The sequence below is a fragment of the Myiozetetes cayanensis genome, unplaced genomic scaffold (genome assembly GCF_022539395.1).
Source record: "Myiozetetes cayanensis isolate MyiCay16 unplaced genomic scaffold, myiCay2020 scf18, whole genome shotgun sequence".
Lineage (NCBI taxonomy): Eukaryota > Metazoa > Chordata > Aves > Passeriformes > Tyrannidae > Myiozetetes > Myiozetetes cayanensis.
This window is the reverse complement of record NW_026087389.1, coordinates 3952106-3974477: the sequence shown is the minus strand read 5'-3', so window position 1 is coordinate 3974477 and position 22372 is coordinate 3952106. Positions and strand designations below refer to the sequence as shown.

The 22372-nt window shown below is 42.8% G+C and overlaps 1 protein-coding gene across 1 annotated transcript in view; it reads right to left on the bottom strand.

Moving 5' to 3' along the window:
- FOXP1 (forkhead box P1) overlaps nucleotides 1–21147 on the bottom strand; it is a 338282-nt gene extending 317135 nt beyond the window's left edge. Inside the window, exon 1 of the mRNA XM_050313031.1 lies at nucleotides 21036–21147. The gene's annotated coding sequence lies outside the window, so the exon portion shown is untranslated. The remainder of the gene's footprint in view (nucleotides 1–21035) is intronic.
- Between the last annotated feature and the right edge of the window lie 1225 nt (nucleotides 21148–22372).

The window sequence follows — 22372 nt, the reverse complement described above, 5'->3', positions numbered from 1 at the left end:
TGTGTGACACCACAAATGCCCCAGTCTCATATTAACAGCTTTTCAACCCAAATACCCCATCTTAAGAATTAAGGGAGGGGAGGGGGTATTAACAGTCAGGCCTCCCCGAATTGGCACGTAAACATTCACCACATAAAAGTCAAAGGACACTTTGCTAATGTACTACTGTATAAGTAACAACCTCATTAAAATAAGACTAATCCCTAGCAGAAATGTGCATTTTATGGGGCAAGCGACTGAAGTTCTTACATTTTTATTGTGAGAAAAGAAAAAGAAAACGAGTCTACCTATTCCACTCGTACTGTAACCTGATCACAATGTTTATACATGCCCATCACAGTGCTATATAAATTAAGTTCCAAGAAAGGGTCTGAGAAAATAAAATATGGTTAACTTCAAACAACACCTTCAGCCCAACTCCTGAAAATCCTTGGCACTCCTTGCTACACACTTCTGGACATACTTGAGGTTAAGAGCCAGCCTCCTTGAGGTCTAAATACTGCACTTTTAGGGAAAATTCTCCAAATTACTACTATGTACAGTGATAACTGCATATGGAAAATACTCTCCAGGCTGTTACACGAGCTGGATGTTGTGTGGTAGGTGCTGGGAGCACTGTCTGCTAATGCAAGGGGATGGAGAGTGACGTCCACACCTCATGCTTACATCTTCTCTCCATCAGCAGCATCAAGGTGCAGCAAACAGGTAGAGGATCAGGGTCATACCCTGTGTTTCTGCAGAAAACTGGGTGGGTTTCTAGGCCTTTAGAGCCAGCTGACCACGTTTGCTGAATGAGTGGGTCAAAAAGCACTGAGCACTGAAAGAAAAACTTGCAGCTGCTAAATTTGTTGTTCGCATCGTATCTCATAAATGGGCAGCCACAGAGCCTTGTGCCAGGGTGACATTTGGGACAAGCTGCAGCCAAGCCAGCAGCAGTTCTCCACTTCAGCTCCAAGTGTTCCAGGAGTAAACATGACACAGGCAGAAAAACCTTAAAAGTGCACAAATCTGGGGCTCTTGACCTTTTCAGGGGGTGTGTAGTGCTGAGGCTGCATCAAACCACTGGAAAACTCCAGACAGAAAAAGTGCATTTTTTACAGAAGAGATGCAAAGGAAGACAACTTGGCTTAAATGCAGTAGAAAAAGACATTTTATTTTCTTCTTTTCTCTCTAAGGTTTCACCCACTTGGTTAGTGGAAATACAGGACTTTGATTAGCAAACACCAAAAATTTAAACTGGGGCAAGCTGATGATGTCAAGTCTTCTTTGTGCACTCCATGGGCATTTCTGAGCTGGCTTTTGGCAACTACATGAAATCCTCTCCTTAACTGTTGTGAGGCAGCACAGCTCACCTTTTGTATTATTTCTAATGCGTGGCATTTCATTTTATTGAGCATGAGCTCAGAGCTGGCAATAGCCGTAAATTTTACTACTTTAATAGTATATGTTACCTGACGTTTCCTAACACTGAGCTTTGGGATTTGAGACTGACCAGCCTTGACAGAGATGGATAGTTTGCATAAGAGTTATAAAGGGAACAGCAGAGGCTTCAGCGGTATTTTAAGCAGGAAAACTATGCAACATACTTTTAGAAAGTAAAAAGACAACCAGGAAAATCTTTGGTTGGTAATCATAGTCAGGAAATGCCAGCAAATGTTTTGAGACGCTTGCTGAAAATGGGAAAGATGTTTAAAGCCAGCTTTGCTACCTTTAGCAGTGAACTATAAAGCTAATCACATATATTTTTGGGGTCCTTAACGTGGACCAGATGGAACTACACTGCACATAAATAAAAAACATTCTCTAGTTTGTGGGCTGGTTTGAATTTTATTTCATTGGATAAATGTGGAAGACAAAGTCACCAAGTAGGTTTCAGTCTGAGTAAACCGTGAAGCAATTAACAGAGTTCCAAGATGCATTTTCATCCATCAGAATCCCTACTGCCTTCAAGGTTTCACATGGAAGTTATGGCAAAGAAACTTGAACCTCACCACATCCACACCAACTACGTTTGAGCAAGTTCATGTACAGCCCCTGCTCCTGAGCTCCTGGGTCCAGCTACATCCTACTGAACCCTAAAAAAACTATAATCATCCTTCTCCTCAGTCATTTTGTAAGAAATAATACTAATTAATTTGGGGAAACTTAATAACAAGGTTTGGAAATCCCAGATGCAAACCTGCAAGGTAAATAAAATCAGGAGAATAATCTTGAATCTCTTTTTAAATTATAAAATTATTTACTCATTCTGATGTGAGCAAACATAAAAGAATACCTCTCCCAGGCTCCAGGCATTGTTACCATCAATTAACTAACAATTCCATAAACAATAAAAGTATTACAAAAACAGCAGCACATCCCCACCTACACATTAGCACCAGTCAGCAAAAAGCCCAACAAAAAACTACAAACAACACTTCCTACTCCTTGAATTCCCAAAGGAAACTCCACCCCAGCTTCTGCAATCAAAGAATATGGACTTAACAAAGTGCCTGCAAGGTTAAGTGGCAATTTTAGGTGTTACTTGTAACAGGAGTAAAACAATTTCAGACACAAGGGTGAGTGTAAACCGAGAACTCTTTGAATACAGACTTTTCCCTAAATGATGGTTTCTTGCAGAAATTGTGTTCTCTGCTTCAGGATGCTGAAAGGTGAATGGGTCTAGATGAAAAAAAGAGAAGAAAAAAACCCGACTAAACCACACACCACAGGCTGACCCCAAAGGCAGCAGAGTTTCCTTGCAGCAGGTACAGATGTTTTCAGAGGGCTGTGCGACCACAATTAGAGGTGGAGGGACAGTGGGAAAAGGGGATTCCATCCTCCTTCCTCCCCGCCTCTTCTCCCTCCTGCAAGTCCACACTTGCCTCTTCCCACAGGTTTCTCAACCGTGTTCTCAAATATCCGTGGGTCAACACGACTCTGCCTTGGCACTCGCACAGCGCCTGTGAAACCCAGGGAGTCATGCAAATGTACCTGAATATGCAACATCTTCTTTTCTGATTCATTAAGAATGGGCAGGGGCCATTTTAGCCAGGATGGTGAACATCTTCATTCTCCACTATCTTTTTTTTCCTAATATTCTTTTACAAAAATAATCCTGACTTACTATTGCTCCAGTTGTCCCACTGATGGCCCAAAGATCCCTGAACACACGCACACAGTCACTGCAGGCAGTCATTGCTCCTGCCCTGAAGTCAGACAAGCACTGAATGGGGCCAGTGCCAGCAACCTGCAGAAATGCAGGCTGAGATAAATTATGCAAATATATTGTGCAGCTGGAAAATGTGTGTTTTAAAGTACAGCATTGCTGTTCAGCTGACAGCAAGCCAAGCCCCTACCTGGTAGTTCTCCTCCTGAGTATCTTTCCTGTTTCAAGTTAATAACTCTTTGCCCTCAAAAAACATTATGGAAAAATTCAGCTGTCCCCTGGGAGTTAATGTGTTAGACTCAGAGAATCAATTCAGTTTGTAAAACTGTGAAATGCAAGGATTTTAATCCTGTTTTAAGTCCAAGTTTTAATACAACCTGAACTTTGAACCCTCCAGGATTTCCTTCCAAGACCAGGTGATCCAGAGGAAGATCATCAACGTATATGCAGTAACAAAGTAAAACGAAATGACTGTGGCAGAGGAGGACAACTTATAAAACACCAAGTGTAGGAAATAATTATTTACCTTCATAACAAGCAGTTTCGTCTCAGTTTCTGTGCCACAAATGTAACTTTCTCCCAACAGCAACTTCTTAGAAGATGTTTGTCAACTTCTGTCATTCATAGATACACAACAAAGGAAAATGTACATCTCTCTAATGAGATGCACAGCCAAGGACGGTTGTCAGCATCATAGCACCGCTGTTGTGACACATATTTCATTTTACTCAATACATAACGGGCAAGATGTTTAATCCAGCAGTCCAAGCAATGTCCAAATAAGCATTAATAATGCGGTGAATAACTGATCATCACTAGATGGTTTTCAGCAAGATAAAGGTTTTTCCCTCCCCCTTTTAAAAATATCCTCTGAGTTAGAAAACAAAAAGGCACAAGTTAAGACTGTTGCCTGCTCCCTCCTACAACGGGCACACGTCTGCAAGTACCAAGCTGCTCGTGGCCGAGCCCGTCCTCGTGCCCCGTGGATTGCAGCACTACATGAGGAGGCTGCAGCAGCACAGCAGGTGGAGTGGGGGGCTCAGGGAGGAGCAATTAACGTGGGTCATGTTTCCCATTTTTCAAGGGAGATGGCAAATTCGGCTTCACAGACATGTACAAATTCACGCACAAAACCCACCGCATAATACAAAGACATCTGTGTTTACCAAAGTAATCATTATTGTTTAATGCGTATTTTGTAGACCATTTAACAAATAACTTGAGCTCTGATGAACATGGTGATTTTCATGATAGACTTAAAAGGAAAAAAGTTCACAAGAAATGTGGAGCTGCAAACATGTGCTAAGTATTAGGACAAGAACCACAGATTAAGGGCAGCGCTCTGACCTCACGTATTCTCACCCCGTGCACGCTCAGCCGGCACGGTCCAACAGGGAATTGGTGGTTTGCTGCCTTGCATCAGAACTTGGAAGTCATCTTTGTGCTGCCTCCTGCTCCAAACCTCGAGGACACACGGAATGAGGGTGGGCAGCACCACACTGAACACCATGAGCAACCACGAGACTAAAACTCCTTTGTTTTGGGATCACCCCACTGTCAGGGCTGCATCCACCCACAGCCCCACCCAGAACTCAGTGCAATGGACATGTGGGTCTTCAGGACCAACCCCACCATGGGGAGGGAGATTCCCATCACTAATCCCACCTCACAACCTACCACCATCATCTCTTCCCCACCACAACTCCCTGGTCACAGGATCAAGCCCAGCCCTCAGGGGGTTGAAGTGGAGCTGCAGGCAGGGCTGACAGGCAAGGCTGGGGGAGCTCAGAGGAGTGAGCCGAGTCGAGACCCCACTACATGTTCAGTGATTATAAGATTAGTGTGTTTTTATTTAAAGTATTATCCGTTAACATCCCGTATTACAAAAGTAGCACAACAGTATCGACAGACTGTCAATATTAATAGGAGTGTCTAATGTTTTATCAATACTAATTTAATTTCTGTTATCTGCAGGCTGCAGGGCCTTTCTGAAGAAACAGAGGAACAAGAATGAGAAAGCCAAAGCAGTGACATAACAGGAAAACAAGCCATTCCTTCAGCTTCTCCATCATTCGGTGGCACCCTGCTGTTAACACAATTATCCTTGCCTCTTCCTGTAGAGAAAAAGTACCAAGAACAAAAACCCTCTGAGGTTTTTTTCCAGTATCACCAAAACCTCCACAACTCTTTTTCTTTTTGGCCAAAAAAACATCTGAGCAGAATAGGGTTTTTGCTATCTACATAAACCCAAAATCTATAAAATAAATGTGTCAGACAGGAGCAATTACAGGTCAGATGAATAACTCGCCCTTACAACACAGTGTTGATTCACAAAGGAGAATTTCTAGACCAGTGAATGACCCAGTCTCATACAGGCCTTGAGCACCACACAGAAAAAGTGTGATTTTCATTTTACAGGCAAAATATTTATTTTTATTGAAGATGTATTTGTAATGAGGTTTGAATAAGTGTCTCTAAGCATACAGGGCAAGGAGACATGTTGGCAAGGTGCTGTGAGGTGAAGAGAAGCTCTCTCTTCCTTACTGGTAGACACTCAGCACGACCTGGATCACAGCCCCACCCCTGCACTTGCCATCACTACTAACATACTTTAAAAGAGAGAGGAAGACAGGTCCACAATGACAAAATGTCAAAGTGAACAAAGTAATTGAGCTAATCATGTAAACATTCATTATTACTAATATTAAAATATCCTGTTTTGCATTTTCTTTTTGTGACAGAATGAGCAGCATCTAAGGACTCAGAATTATCATCTAAGAACTGAGTAAAAGAGGAAACTGTCTAAAATGAAGACACAGTATCAAAGAAGAAAATTTCTCTTGCTTTGGCACATGAATGATCCCAACTGTACTCGCTACAAAGCATTAAATGGGAATGCAGGGGAAAATATTCTTCTCTTTAAATATATTTCAAATAAGTGATTTATGGTTTTCAAACTGTGAAGGAGAGAAGTGGAAAAGAAGAAAGCACTGGGGTAGGAAATTGGCTTACCTCGTGATACTCCACAGTGTGTGACCAGTTCCCACAAATGGGTGAATCCTCCTGTCCTCATTAATGAGGCTGAAGATTTCCTGGTCCCTCACGAGCACATGGAGGTCCCTCCTGCACAGCAAGGCATGGGAAGCCCACCCCATCACCAGCCATACCCTGAAGATTTTACATCACTGTGCCACATTTCAAAGAGTAATGACACCCAAAGCTCCCTTGAGAATACCTCGAGGGGGTGCTGAAGGTGAGACAGCAACTCCAAGATGCCAGTGATGGGCTGGGTGGGTGGCAGACCTGCCCTCCATGCTCCCCAGTGCTGGGCCACATCACCACAGATGGTGGCATCATCCAGAGCCCACATTAGAACAAGATGCAGCAATGTCTAAAATGGTGGTGGGGAATATATATATATATATATTGCAGTCAAAATGCTGACTTCCCTCCCTTAGCTGGTCTGTGCTTTCCCAACAAGTTCTCCTTGCCAGACCCACTGAAATTTCCACACAAAATTCTGCCTTCAAACGGATCTTTGCTGCTATCCATGTCCACTGCAGTCATACAGATTAACATTAACTGGTGATAGAGAAGAAGCCACGTCTGTCAAAGTGTTTCCCAGAACGACAGAAAGAAGGAAGAAAGGCAGAAAACAAGGCAAACAGTCTGTGGCCTTTGAAAAGGGAACTGAGCTGCTGAACAAATCACTTCAGGTAGCTGGGGATGGAGCCAGCAAAGTATCTTTGAAAGAAAAGAGAAGAAATGGGGAGAAAGGAACAGGCAAGAAATGAAAGAGGGAAAACTGTACCGTGGGGAAGTTAATCCAAGAAGTGTCCCAAAAACTGGAAAAGAATAAGGATAAAAATTAGGAGTTATTGGAAAAGGATTAGTGTAAGAGGGGTAGTTTCCTATCACAAAATGGGGCTTGAACAGCTTGTGCACAGCCCAGCTAAAGACCTCAAAGGAGGTGGCAGAAAGAAATCACAAGGCACAATGATGTAGGTTAGCCTGAGACTGAAAAAGCAAACTGAAGATGAGCTTCTGGGTCTGAGCACCCACCAGGGCAGCGCAGGGCAGCTTGAGGGATCTGCAGAAGTGAACAAACCTCTCCAGCCTGCCCATGGTGGTTTGCCTTTCCTTTTTAAAGCTCTGGACCCAGCTGTTTGGGGGTCACACATACAGCAGCACCACCCTCAGAGGATGCATTCATTCCCTCTCCAGGGTTTGTACCACTCAGCTCTGCAGCCCCCAGCACAAACCACCGAGAGGAACCAGGCACAAACTGCACAGCACAGTTCAAGAAAGGGACCTACCATTTACACCTTCCTCTTGCCTCACTCACCTCTTTCTGCTCACCACCTCCCTTGTCTACAACCACCATTTCTGCAGCACTTTTTTCCCCTCCTTCACCTCTTCCCAAACTTCCAACCCCCTCTTCTCCCTGCACGGGAGGCAGCTCCGATGGGAGCAGCAGCAGCCACAGCTCATAACTCGCCTAACAAGTGCCAGCCAGAAGTGATTTGTAGGCATCAAGTAGATTATTGTTTTTTGAGAGAGTGGAAAAGAAAAAGAGGGGCACAAGCTTAAGGTGTTGTTGATGAATGAAGATGAAAAGAAGGGTTTAGGGTGAGAAATGTTTGTCTAGTGTGACCTAAACCGTTCAAACTTCATTTGATAGATGATGGACATTTATTCCCTGCTATGTGTCACTTCAAAGTCTGAGGTTTATATTAAACAAGAAGTCGTCTTCTTCTTCTGAGCTGTTCTTCAGTTTTGCCCCGGAGTTTATCACACTTGGAAATGTAATCACATTTAGTTTTTATAATAAAGTCATATGGTCACTAGTAGTACATATTAGAAAATGCATTTTATTGTTTTTCATTATGTAATTGTTTGCTTCATTGCTTTTCATCTGTTTTTCCTTGCTGTGGGAGGTGGCATAGCCCAGGAATACTATTTTTCTGGGGATGATGTTCTATGGGCAAAAAGAAATGAACAAACCCGCACTCTGCTCAGTGCCACTGCCCTCCCCTCCTCTCCGCTCCCCACAGCGAAGGACCAGACTCAAAATAATCTGATATTTCGTGCTCTGAGGCAAGGCAAATCCAGCTTTTCCACCCCACAAGTCCTGTGCCTACCTGGAGAAGCCATCAGCAGCAAATACTTAAAAGCAAGGACACCAGGCACAGTCGCAGCTTTAATCACCAGAGAAGAGATTTTTGAAGTCTTGCATTCAAGCCACCCATGATTCTTTCTCCCATGTACATGACAGATGCCCAGGGAAAGATGTCTTTTCTCTGGATCTGGGTTTGTAACCCTATGAGAAGTTGGTGTTTGGAAAGAAACAGTCTATATTGTGAAATAAGTTCCCAAACAGCTCATGTCACTATAACTTTTGACAAGGGGGTTGGTTCCCTCTACTAAAAGACATGATCATTCCATTATAAATATTTACATTCCCATATACTAAACCCAAATCTATTATGCTAATAGATTATGGAAAAACTGTACTTGGTGGGATATGTTCCTGTTTAGTATTCACACAAAGCACTGCAGCATCTAACCACAGGGTAAATTTACTCATTTACTACATCTGTTCCTTTAAATGTGCCCCAAAAGTTGTTTTCTCAGCACTTGCTGAGAATATTGGCTTTCAGTATTGGCTTTTGGGGAGTTCATTTTACAGAGATTCTCTATTAGAAGAGAACACCTTGGACTCACTGAAACTATATTTCTCCACCAGAACGTTGATTCACACAGGAGCAAAAAGCATTTCATGCTAGTCTTGGCTCCAACCAAGGACATCAGCTCTTCTCTGTGTCCCAACCAGATAAAAAGGCAAATGCCTTTGGTTTGAGATGCTCTGGTCTACCACACCCCAAACACACAGCTCTCGTGATAGTGCCCTTCCTCTCCCCATCATCAGCAAATTTCCACTTGCAGCCCAGCTAAGCCCAAAACTGCATCCAAGCTCAAAGCAGGAAGTTTGAAATTATGCTCCATCAAGTTGCTCCATCTCACTACACTTTTAGAGCTTAAAAGAAAAAAAAAAAATCAAATTCTATTGAATTTCTCTCTACACAGCTGCATCTCTAATGAACCCCCATAAAAGTTAAAACTTATATTCGGTAATCATATGCAATTGAAACATCATAAAATGAGAAGTCAAGGAACTGTATGTGGGCTGCAATGACTTGTCTTATTGTATTCATTCCCTTAATAAATATATCTTAAAAATAACCTCACAGTCACACATTTGCAGTATAATATAAAAATAACGCTGGCTTCAAATTATTAAACAGGTAATTTAATAGAACAAGAATTGAAATGTAGGACAGTGTGCAACTTTATGCTATAGGAATAAGATGATTTTAGCCAACACAACTATTTTTCTTTTTTGCATTATCTCTGCATTTATAATACTACAACATCCACATAACCTTGACACTGTAGTCACCTTAGTAACAAACAAGTGTAACATTCACTTATAATTGAAATCCCAATAGGGTGTTTGATTCAAGTAAAACAAAAATTAGAGGCCCCTACTCTACTGCTTTTTTCTTAGTCACATAGACATGGGCTAAAAGAATCTAAAAATAGCTATATTTGTACACTAATACATCTACAAAGCAAAACCATTTAATTTTAATTTAACGCAAAAATGGAAACAAATGTAACACCTTTGAAAGACACGACGCTAAAAAGAGAAGCAAATTATTGGAGTTCTGGATCGGCACCGCTTGGCCAAATTCACACCAAGCAAAGGCCAAGATTTAAACCAGCCCTACAGCCAAGAGCAGCTGGACCAGCAGCACTGGGTGGGCAGAGGACACCCTCCACTGTGCCACCACAGCCCAGGGCTGACAGCGAGGGATGAGCATCCCCACCATGTTCAGATTCTGCTTCATGTAGCTGGTTTCAATTAATTGGGGTGTTTAAAATGAAATTAAAAGGGCATTCCTTAACAATGGCCAAGACCAGACACTTCAGAGAAAGGTACAAGAAACACCTCAATTGAGAGTTTCCACCTCTGGAAAAAGGGGTTTCCGCCTAACCCGTTGCTAGCTTTGTCCTAAAACAAGAGAATTTATACTCTTCCTAACTTGTAAAATGAAATAAAACTGTTCCTACTCAAGATACCTGCATATGTTTGCAATTACCTATAAACTTAAATCCTCTTATTGTTTCACACCTCGTCCTTCGTAGCATAGGATTTACAGTTTTACTTAATGATTATCTAGTTCTGTTTCGGAGGGGAGAATCAACTTAAACCATCCGAAGCCATCTTTTACTTCACTCTCCTTGGCCTGCTCTTGTCACAGCTCCAAAGCCACGAACTCTGAAGCTGCAGAAGATCCATCCCATCGCCTCTGGGGCACCGGCACAGCCCTAGCCACGCATCCCACTTGTCAGCCGGGGCTCCCACCTGCCAGGGCTCCGTCCCGGCCGTCACGCTTTTATTGAGTCCCCGATGAACATGACTCAATTAACGTCGCCCGCAAAGCTACTTCACCACATCACCACAATGAGAGGTGACAAGGAGCTGAGCCAGTAGCAGGGGGGACACAGCCAAGAGCAGCCGGGCCGGGGGACACGGCAGAACTGTTCCTGCACGTGGCAAAGCGGGTCTGAGCTGCCCGCACGTGATGGGTGACAAGGAAGGATGCAGGGGAGAGAAAAGAGACTCTGGGGAAGCGAGACTCTTACAAAGCTCTTCCAACCCCGCCGCTGGAAAGGCAAACTGGAGGTGAGGACATGGGTTTTATTGGGTTACTCTGCCGTCAGGTGTTTTGCCTACACGTCACCCCTGACAGAGCAACCACCTTGCTGGGGGCAGGCAGGACTGCCCACGGGCCCCGCCAGGAGATCTGTGCCCAGGACAGCTGCAGGAGTGGGCTCCTTCTGCCGGTGGAAACGAGGACTGGGCTAAATGTGGCGAGCTACAAGTTTCTGCAACAACATGCAAGTCTCCAACATGTGGCCCGTAACGTAGCTGTTGCCATGGTAAAAAATTCATGTTTAGTGAAAAGTGTTAAATCTTGTATCATAAGTTAAATCAGCTGCCAAGACACATTTTCACAAGTAGGGGAATTTTTGTCTTTTCAGAATGGAATGTTTTTCAGTTGACATTGATTTTTCCCTAAAATAAGTCCCCCAGAAAGGAAGCCAATCACACGTGAGGCAGTCCAAGAGCTGAATTACTCTACTCCTTCTCTGAATCATCAACAAGTGTTGTGTGCTAGTGCATGTGTGTGTACAAATGCACTGCAGCTTCATAAATTCCATCCTCTTATACAAGCCAGCAGTTATAATATTTATTCAGAATATTAAACTAGTGATCCCAGCAGAAATAGCACCGATATTTCATATTTTGGGTCACTAGACTTCAATAAGTAACTTTTCTAAACAAGAAATATTTCAAAAGAAATTATTTACTTTAACTTGCCCTTGACTTTTCACAAATACAAGACTCAGTGCTGAGCCTGACTATACACCTTTTTATGTAGGTCAAGGACAGAAACAGTAAGAGCACATTTACTTGCTTTTATGTTTCTTGTTCAATATTTCAAGAGTATAAAAAGGACAAGTGGTTTTATTACAGTTTCAGAAGAGAGAGGAATTAGAATTAGTGCAGAATTAGCTAAAAAAAAACTTGTTACTTTTATTAATTTAAAAACTCTTGCAAAGAAATCTGTTATCAGTTAAGATCTGAAAAATTACATGTATGTGTCCTTCTGCTCCTGAACAACTCAAATTTGGCTTGTTCCAGCATCTTATGGTTAATCTTCCATATTTGAAGCAAAATGCATTCCCAATAGGAGGTTCTCCCAGGACTCAGCCCCAGACCAGTCCTGCAGCTCCCACAGATGAGCCATTGCCTTGCTGGACAATGGAGACCTCTTGGTCAACACCGGGTTTTCATTTTCCACATCTCTCTTCCACAACCACAAACTGGATTTTACCTTCACTGTGCCTTCTTGCAGTGAGGACTTTGCCCAACAGATTCCTTTCTTTTTTACCTGCCTCCAAGTAGCAACAGCCAGCAGCCAGTCACATCCTTGTTTCTAAGTTAAGAAACACTTCTGATTCCTCCTCCTCTCTCTAATTATTGCTCCTCGATCGATTTGTCGTACGCCATGCCAAATTCGCACCTTAGCTCCTCACCTCTAGTCATTAAAACTCAAATTCTCCTCCCATCTTCTCCACAAACGACATTTCCAGCAAGCAAGCTCCTGCTTACACTCTCTTACCTCTTTCTCAACTGAAACCAGCTCTACTGAAAGGATGAAGCATATTTAGCCCTCCCAGCTCTCTGCTTGTCTCTTTCTTTTATTTTACATGGTTCAATGTTCACATTCTGCTCTCATTCTGCCTTCTCTCCTTCTTTCTCTACCCCAGTGCTACAAAAAGACATCTTCTGTGACACCTTAAAAAAAAAAAAAAAAAAAAAAAAAAAGTCCCTGAATTAACGTGACTTGCACTGCGTGGTATTTTTCAGACCAGCCATTTGCTAATGTTGCAAACACAATTAGGAAGTAAGGGAAAGAGCTTACAGGAGCAGATGAAAACTGCAGAGATAAAATGGAAAGCTTTTACCTGCCAGTCTCTCAGGTTAGGGTTCTAGGTTGCCCTCAGATCTAATAAAGCTATAAAAGAGCCGTATTAAGGAAATGCACACGGTCACATTGCTGTGAATATCAAGCATGGCTTTTTACATCCTCCTATAGACATGGATTTTTGCTTCCACAATCTGCAGGCTGGTAGCCATAGGTGGTTTAAATTCTTGGTATTAAAAAAAGCTCAGAGCATTACTGACAATTAAAAACAGCTTTTACACATGCACAATAACGCTTCTCATGCTTTAAAAAAAAATAATATGCATATCCATATTACCATCATAATAAGTGCCACAGAGTGACATGATATGATTGAGTATAATGGCTCCTTTGGAGCCATTATGGTCGATCAGTAAATAATACACTTTTGAAATTGTCTAACTACATATTTACACTTGTCAACTCTCATACACTTCAGTGACAGAATTTAAAAGAAACACTGTAAAAAACTGTAAGAACATTAAACCACAAAAACATTATGCTGAAGTAGTATTAAGGTTTGACTTAAACCCGCAAAAACACGGAAATTTCAGGTTAAGGCCAAATCTCTGAAAATGACACTGTCTTTAGCTCGCTGAGCTGTGTCCCAGTGCCTGCAGTGGTCCAGGCAAAGCAAGGGACTGGGAAGGAAGGCAGGAGACCATGGGGTAATGGTGGTCTACGTGGGAAATGAGCCACTGTGGAGGGCTCTGTGCACCAAATTCATGGGTAAGAGCCAGCCCACCAGCAGCACTTAACTGTTCAGCAGGACACCATTTTATGGTACTTTATAAAAACAAAGCCTGGGCCTTTCTCTGTTTATTCAGATGAAATTCCCAATTAAGTTGAGAAAAATTAGTCTTCACTTATTTTGGAAGAGGCCCCACGGAGACACTGGGAGTTTTCTCTAGCAGAAACACATGGAGAAAAACTTCAGGCTTTGACCCTAAAAAGGCATTGTCTAAAAAATATGTTAAACAAACATGACAGTGAATCATTAATATCCCAAAGATTCACTCCATGTGGGGAAAAAAAAGACTGGGAAGCACGATGTTTTTTCAACAGTAAAATAATGGGCTTGGCGATGTCTTTTTTAATTGATAATTTTGTGTCTCTTGTTCAGCTGTAGTCACTTTTGCTCCGAGCAGTGGTGGCAGCAACTTTATTGGTTCCAGTAGAGCTCTGCTGAAAACAATAAGCATCAAGCTCCCAGATGCCATCTGTCTTTCTGTGGGGGTCACATCCTGCTGCCCTGGAGTCAAGGGGATATTGAATGCTTGAAAGGTGCCAAGAGCAGTCCCAGGCCCAAAGCACCTCCTTTGCAGCAAAAGGACCCCAAACACTTCAGACTCTCTGCACTCAAGTCCTGAACCACACTTTAAAAAGCAATGATGGATATTTTCCTAGAGCAAAGGTCTTCCTTTCATATGTGTCTATATCTATATCTATCTCCTTGCTCAGAAAAATCTATTGCCCCGTTTGTGAGAACAAAATCCATAAAGGCTTGGCAGGGCAGGCTCTTGAAGTTGTTTGAAGACACAACCACCACACCCTTGTCAAGAGGGAATTACAGCTTGGTTTTATAGTCAACTCTCCCCTCGACTGGCTGATGACAGAGCAGCCTCCCTCTCCGCTCAGCATCTGGGATTTTACAGCCGCTGTATATAAATGGGATTTTCATGACAAACAACTCTATATTCGGTTTCCTTGTATATCTGAACGTGAGGATGATCTCTTAAGGCTCTGCTGGGAAGAAGTATTAATGAAGACAAAGAGTATTTCAGGCTGTTTCCCCCAGGAGCATTACCATGATGACAGTATAAAGACTTTGTCCAACACAGGTACTTTAAGTCCACATCCTCCTCCCAAAGCAGCTCTCCAGGACTCCCCTACGTGTGACCCTCACAGCCCCCTCCCCACAGCCAACATCCCACCACTCCACAGCCACCTGACAAGGACAGGATCTGCCATCAGCTCGTAGAGCTTTCTCTAGTCTCTCATTTCATAAGCCCTCCCTGGAGATATTTGCTGTTGTCTAAATATTATAAACCACAGTACGACAAAGACTTAATAAACCCTGTTGCCTTTTCACTTTGTGCAGCGTCTGTCTCCTCTCACCCCACCTCACAGCTCATGCAAATGTCAGAGCAAGAACAGTTTTTACATCTCCTCAGGTCACCCCACAGTGGTACCAGCAAAGGTAAACAAACTACTGAAGTCTGGCTATTTTTATTTCAGATGGCATGCAAATCAGTGGATGAAAGCTCAGAATAAACTGGCAATATGAGGGCAGCTTATTTAAGTTTCCTCCCCCAGCTCAGTGTTTCCTCAATGCAATATAGCTGAAATAACCCTAGAGCAAGGTGGGGGGAAAAAAAACAACCCAAAGAGATAAAAATATTTCCCCCAAAGTCAAAGACACTTTTCCTTCCAGATGTTTGGCCAACTCTTACAGAAAGGGAAAAGCCATTTCCCTAGCAAAGGCAGAAATCTTCACCTTTGGGAACTCCGGGGAAGACCTGACACCACCCTGAGTGCTTGGTATGGGTATTAGTTTCATGTGGGACACCCCAATGAGAAAACCAGACACCATGAGTGGTTGGGATGGGCATGAGTTCTACACGGGACACCCCAGTGGAGCAGAATCTGGGATACAGAAGGTGCTCCATACCACAGACAGTTCTCAAACAACAACCAGAGCAAGAGCTTCCTCCCATAGCTCAAATCAGAAAATAACTGGTCCCATGTAGAGCTGAAAGCCCCTGGAAAGATGGGTTTTTAAGAGCAGGAATTCCAGCTGCCACCTAATTGTCTGAGCAGTGGGTGCCCCAAACCCACAAGCTCCTCACGCCATTATCCCCTGGCAGAAAGATGTTATGTGCTCCCACTCTTCCCTTTCTGCCTCCTTGTTTAAAGCTTTCTGGCTTCTGGTGAGGAAATGATTCTGCCTTGCTCTACCTTTCTCTCCATCACCTTGCCGTCTGTGAGGGCTGGTGAGAAAACGTTTCCGCTGCTCTTGCACTTCTACAGCATTCATTTCTGAGGCCCTTATGGGAAAAAAAGGCTGTCTCCCATCTCCTGCTGGTGATAGTTTTATCAGATAATAGCACGAAGCAGGAATGATCCTGTAAAGCTGTCACCAATACCCAGTGGTGCCTGAATTGCAGCAGTGAGACACAGGCCATGCCCGCTGCATTCACCCACCAAGGGGCAAAGCACGAGCAGCATCCAAGGCACCTGCACAGCCTGTCTGGTAAAGAGCAAATCATTACTTTAACCTGCCAGGAACAGTTGTTTGGCTTTTCCCATTTTCTGCCTGTGCGTTGTATTATTTTATATTTTATTCTAAGTTAAAACCTGCTGAAATTCAACAGCTCCAGCCAAGGAAAAGGAGCCTCTGGTCCCTGAGAGGGACTTCCTTCCGTGCTCGCTTGACACACAAAATCAGTTTCTTCCTTCTTACCTAGACATGGTGGTGTGAAAACATAATAAAATCTTGTGGGGGAAAGAAAATTCAAGGAAGCTGAGAAATTATTCTTCAGATCACATTCAGAGGCCTTGGCTCCCAAGAGCTTTAATACCAAGGTAGCCACTTTTCACCCCAGCTCTGCCCCCATGCCCCACCAGTGCGCACAGGCTCTCACACCTTCCCAAAGCACCAGCACCTCCATCTCCAACAGCTGTCCTGTTCAATAAGAAGAGCTGCTGCAACACAGAATTCCAGCCACAATCCCTACTATGCACTGTTAACATTCTCCATCCAAAGAGGTACAGGTGGTGAACAAGAGTTTGTCGTACACAAGCAGTTTGTGCAGACTCACAACTTCACACACCGTGTGACATCTCTGCTGCGCCACTCCTGGTTCAAAATATACCTTAAAGCATCTCAAGTATCAACTAGGTCATTTTAATCATGCTTTCACAACTTCTACCCAGCCAGGATGAAGCTTTGAAGATAAAATCTCCGCTCAGGACATAAAGTTCATCACGTTCACACAGCAAACTTTTTCCTGTTACATGATTGATTGGAATAATGGATATTATTTGTATGATAAAACAGATTACTTGAAAAACTGTCCCAAGAAATCATAAACATAGAAAAGTCAGGGCTTGTTCTACTACTACCACAACAAAAATTCTCTATGTTTTTTTCTAAATATAAAGCAACGAAAACTAATTGCAAATTTGGTCAGGATAGAGGTCTGCAATAACGCCTTCAATTTAGGTGTGACAAGATTTTTTTACTGAGAAGGCGTGAAATCCCCCTCTCTCCTGGTGACAAGAAAGGCTCCCGATGCCCCAGGATGTTCAGGACATAGCCAAAGTAGAAATAATTTTCAAAACTAATATGTACATGGAGTAACATGGTTAACATCATCCAATGAATTTAGATCCACCTACACGGTATAAATATATCTAGATAAACTGTCACCTTCAGCAGAATTCATTAAAATAATGTTGTATCTTCCTTGTTAAATGTAATTTTTTTAATTGAAATTTAATCTTACTGCATTATTTGGTAGATTTTTAATTGACATTTGTAGTAATTAATTGGTAAGCATTACAGCTTTGTCTGAAGAATTTAAAACTAAATTTGACATCGAGATTGGCCAGCCACTGCTGTGAGGTGCCTGCTGGGAGCATTTCATCATCCTCCCAGCCCCTCCTGCTGATCAGAGGTGGGAGATGATGGTCTCTTTCTTACAGTCATGAATTACATTACTAATGTATTCCATTACCACCACGCAAATGTCATGTTAATTCCTGATCATCATCAAGTCATACAATGGTTTCCACGCTGGCACCCAGCCAATTAGCGGTGTGGAAAAATATTCCGCCAATTATATAACTTGAATTAGGTTAAGGACTCAAGAGAAAGCAAAATAAATGCTTTGAAAATACTTCTGAGATAAAATGTAAGTTGACACTGTCTTCATGTGCTATAGCCGATGTTATACAATCTGATAGGCAGCTGCCAACATTCATAACTGTTTATTAAATCTAGCCTCTCTTTATGGTGGCAGCTAAGATCTGTATTTTTACCAATATTAGGTTCATTGTGTTATGAAAAAAGACCAAAATACTTAGGAGCATTCACACCAGCTTATAAAACTTACATTATGTAGTTTATTAAATTGTTAAAATTACTTCTTCTCTCCTCCCCCCACCACAGAGAAAGTTCCACGGACAGAAAAGTTTCAGGAAAACAAAGTCTTTCAGTAGCCACTGATGCTTTAAGGAGCAAAGGGGATCCTGCAAAGACAGAAGTGGCATCTCCAGGCTGCTGCCACCTCTCCCAACAAGCAGCTCTGCCAGGGGGATGCTGGGCTTGGCTCCTGGAGCTCTCCCTACTCCCCCCATCCCACTGAGTGAGGGAACCCACTCCTGCCCCACAGCTGTGGACAAGCCCCTTTAGCTCTTGCTCCCTGGCTACTGCAAGAAGCATCATGGGCAGATACAGCCCTCTGGGGAATCAGGAGCCAGAGGAGAGGCCTGAGGTAGAATCAGGGCACCCTCACACACAAAGGACCCCACAGTTCTGGTGGAAACACCTCTGGCCATGCAGGGACACAGCAGGTTCCCAAGAGCGCCGAGCCCCGCCGGCACACGCCGCGCCACCAGCTCACTGCACCACCAGCTTTTTTAGTACCACCCCATTATTTTGATTTGTTCTGTTCTCAACTCAATTTATGGTACAAGCTTGGTTATCTCCAATTTAAAAACGTACACAGCACCAGTTCCTCGACTTCGAAAATGTGTAACTACGAGCAATTTGTTAAAACCTTTTACCGTATCTTTCTGTCTCATTTTCCGAGGTGCTGCAATGAGGCAATTCACTGTTCTGGCTGCTTACCCTAGATGACCTTTGCCTGCCATAAAATGGTATACAACTAAACGCTCTGCTTTAAATAAAACCCTTGCCTCTTCGAAGGGCCCTACGTATTCAGTCAACACAATCAGCAGAAACCACATTTGGTTACTCAATAAGCTGGAAACTTTTGAAACGCACACGGTGGTGAATGAATTCCTGACATCACCAGGGACACTTGAGTGGGGAACAAGAGAGACTGCTGAGAAGTGGCTCTTGCTGCAGCTGGAGAAAGGATCACTCCTTTAAGCTGAACTCTCAAGGAAAACGAGAACAAAAACTGAATTAGCTCGACACGTACCCTCTGCAGTCAGCACATTGCTAGGCAACTTACCATCTCTTGATAGAATTATGGTGGAGGGCTGGTCGTACATCAGGGTTAAGATGAACACAAGCACCAGTTTGGGCCAACTGCTCCTTTCCAGTGGGAATGCTCAACGCTTGGTCATTTCCTATTATTATTTTGCAGTATTTTCTAAGCAGCTAGAGAGAGTCTAATGCACTCAGAAGGTATTTTAAAGCTATTATGTGACATGAAAATTTTAAGATAACTGGAAGTAAGTGAATTTTAGAAGGAACAGCACGAGTCTTTTTCTTTGTTCAAGCCAGCATTTGGAGAGACTTAACAATTCTTCTTCTCATTGCTTCTATTTTTTTAACAGTGAAGGTATCCAGAGGGCACACTACTCGAACACTTTGTCTTTTCTCCAGATGCTGGTTGGCTACAGCTTCATAACTCCATAACTCAACCAGGTATTTTAAGAGGATGCTTCAAAACCCCCCAGCCCTTCCATTTGCCAGCACTGAGACCAGACACAAAGTGTCATTACAGGCAGTGCCATGGGGCTATGACAGTACCCAGTGATGCCACACTTCTCCTGTGCCAGCCTTAGAGGGGCCTTGGTCTTTAACAGCACTTGGATGGTAGGATTCACACCCCAGGCATTATTTACACTTATTAAAGAGGCATTAAGCAAATGCAGAGTACTTTAAATCGAGGCATGTACCTTGCATATAACCCCACATTTCCCATGCATACTTCATAGGCACAAAGAAATAATTAATTACCTAACCACTGTGATTAAAATCAATTGATTCACGTGCGACAGAGCAGTGAGAAATTTTTGCGTGATGGGAGAAGTCTGGAATGGTCCCTGTTTGGGGATCTCAGTCGTATCAGTGAGGTTGGTAATTCAGACATGAAGGAAATGGTAAGAATCCCTCTCCTGCATGCACACTTTGAGCTGCCATATGGGTTTATTCAACTGTTTACTACACCAGTCGGTAAAAACTGAACAGCTATTATAATCTTTGCTAAATTACATGGTAATTATGCTACCTCTGGAAAAAAAAGAAAAAAAAGGGAACTTAAAAAAAAAAAAAAAAAAAAGAAGTCACAATTCACTGAAGTGTGAATTTCTCAGGTTTTATAATCTTTGAATTGAAATGCATTTTCCAACACACAGAAAGATATTAAATATATAATAGAAATCTCATTTTAAAAAACAATTTGTGCTCCCAATTCCTACACAATTTAATTATGCAGATTTCCTGGGTTTGAAAGATTTCTTACTTAGACCTTCCAATTTTGCTGTACAGCCAGATGATTCTTGTTTTCCTAAACTAATATTGCCCCTCCTCTCACCCCAGTTTCTAAGGGGCTCAGGAGCAGGCAGGTGAGAGGAGAGGGCATGGAAGGCTCCACATGCCAGGTTGCAGGGGGGTGGGGACAGCTGGGAAAGACACAACCACCACTCACATGGCACAAAAGGGACCGAGAGGCTTCTCAGCTGATAGTCCCACTGCGAAATGAAAACTGGCAATTAGCAGAGAAGGGGCTGCCCCATACCACCCTCTCAAGCTTCACCAAAATTGGGTATTGGAGGCTTGGTCCCTGTGTTCCTCCAGGCTGGAGGAGCCTCCAAGGCCAGGCTGAAGCACGTAAGACAGCTCTCCTGTGTACCAGTGACACCATTTTGTCACTGGGATGCAAGTGCAGCAAACAGTGGAGCTAATTATTTGTTGGCAATGGCTCCTCTGAGAGTCCATCATGTGACACGAGATGGCAAAGGGACCTCTCCATGTTCATATTTAATCATGACATGCATTGCCCACATAAGCATGTTTAGACCCTGTCTATCTGCATGGCTTCAGTTTCAGGCCTCACAGTTCATAGGATTTGAAGGGATGAAGAGAAGAAAGGAAGGAAGGGAATATTTTTTCTGTATTGACAATATTTGGTATCCCTGCTATTTCATGACAATGAAGGTTATTTTGGTGACTTGCTTTTAAACACAGACAGCACAAAAACTAAACCCAAACCCCCACCATATTTAAAAGGGGAAAAAAGAGTGAGGGAAAGAGAGTTTGTAAGAAAGAATGAGTGAGAGTTACTGCAAACTCAGGTTTGGCGACTCACCAGTTTTACTTGCCGGCATCACACATATCCATTCATGACTCAGGGCAAATACAGGCAAGGATCGAAACCCTTCTCATGGCAAATGTGTCTGGATGCTGAAGTCACTCAGAAAAAACCTTCTCAGGAGACTGAAAGACAAAAAAAAGATGTTTTTAAACTTCACTCAGCTAGAATCATATCAAAGCCTATCATTTTCCTTTGAAAATAAAAGGTGGTTATAAACCCTGGAGGTGGGGGGAGCATTACAGGAGCATGTCTATGTATCAAACACTATCACACAGCAGACTTTATTTGGCTTTAAATAAAGCCAAAACTTACAATATTAAGAAAGGTTTTTAGAGACATGCTTATTTCACATTTGCAACGTGCTCCTCCGACAGGCGAGCTTATGTTCCTTCTAAATACCAAAATGTGTCACCATCCAAATCCAGATTCTGCTCAAAAACACTGCACTGAGCACAAAATCCAGATACTTTAACCTACTTTGCATTATCAAAATATAACACTCTCTGAATTTCTGAACTATTTACTCTCTGTCTTCACTCACAGCATCCTGATAAAGCCTTAACAAAATGTAGAATCTCTTGTTAGCATTAATCTTTCCTCTGAGATAAGGAAAAACACATATAAAAACTATTTGATGTTCAGGGTGGAAAGGCAAAATTTGCAAACATCAGTTAAGAAATACCAATTAGTATTTTTTTTCCCCAGCTATTAGTAACACAGATTGAGCTTAAGCTTAGCTCAGAGGAAGCTGCTCCCTGCACAAATGAAACATCCATTTTACTAATAAGGGTGCTTTAAAATAAGATGTATAATATTTCCACTGATAAAGTATCTGCACTGAGTAACAGCTCGTACTCAGATGTACAACCACAGGTGTTCCAGGGGCTGTTCTGCATCACACCCGTGATTTAAACAGCAGGTCTGGTGCCTGCCCAGTCTGGGGAAGGGCACTCATTCCCAATGGATGCACCAACACCGAAGAGCCTGTGCTCCCTGGACCACTACACAGCAGGATCTGCAGCAATAAACCCCAGTGGAGAAAACAAACTTTGCAACGGAAAAAACTGTCCTGAAGGAGTGGAGCGAGAAAAAAAACATGAAAGCAAAAATCAAGTGGTGCTTCTGACTCCTTCATTCCCTGACTATCTCCCTCCATAGCATCCACAAGGCTGTTCCCAGCCTTCCCACATCTACCAGCACTCCGACAGGGGCAAGTACTGCCATCTCCAAATTAATACCACAGAGTTTATTATTTTGGCAGCCCAGTGCTGCCTTCCTGAGGAACATCTGGAAGTTTCTGTCTTAGCAACAACTGCATGAAATTTTGTAAG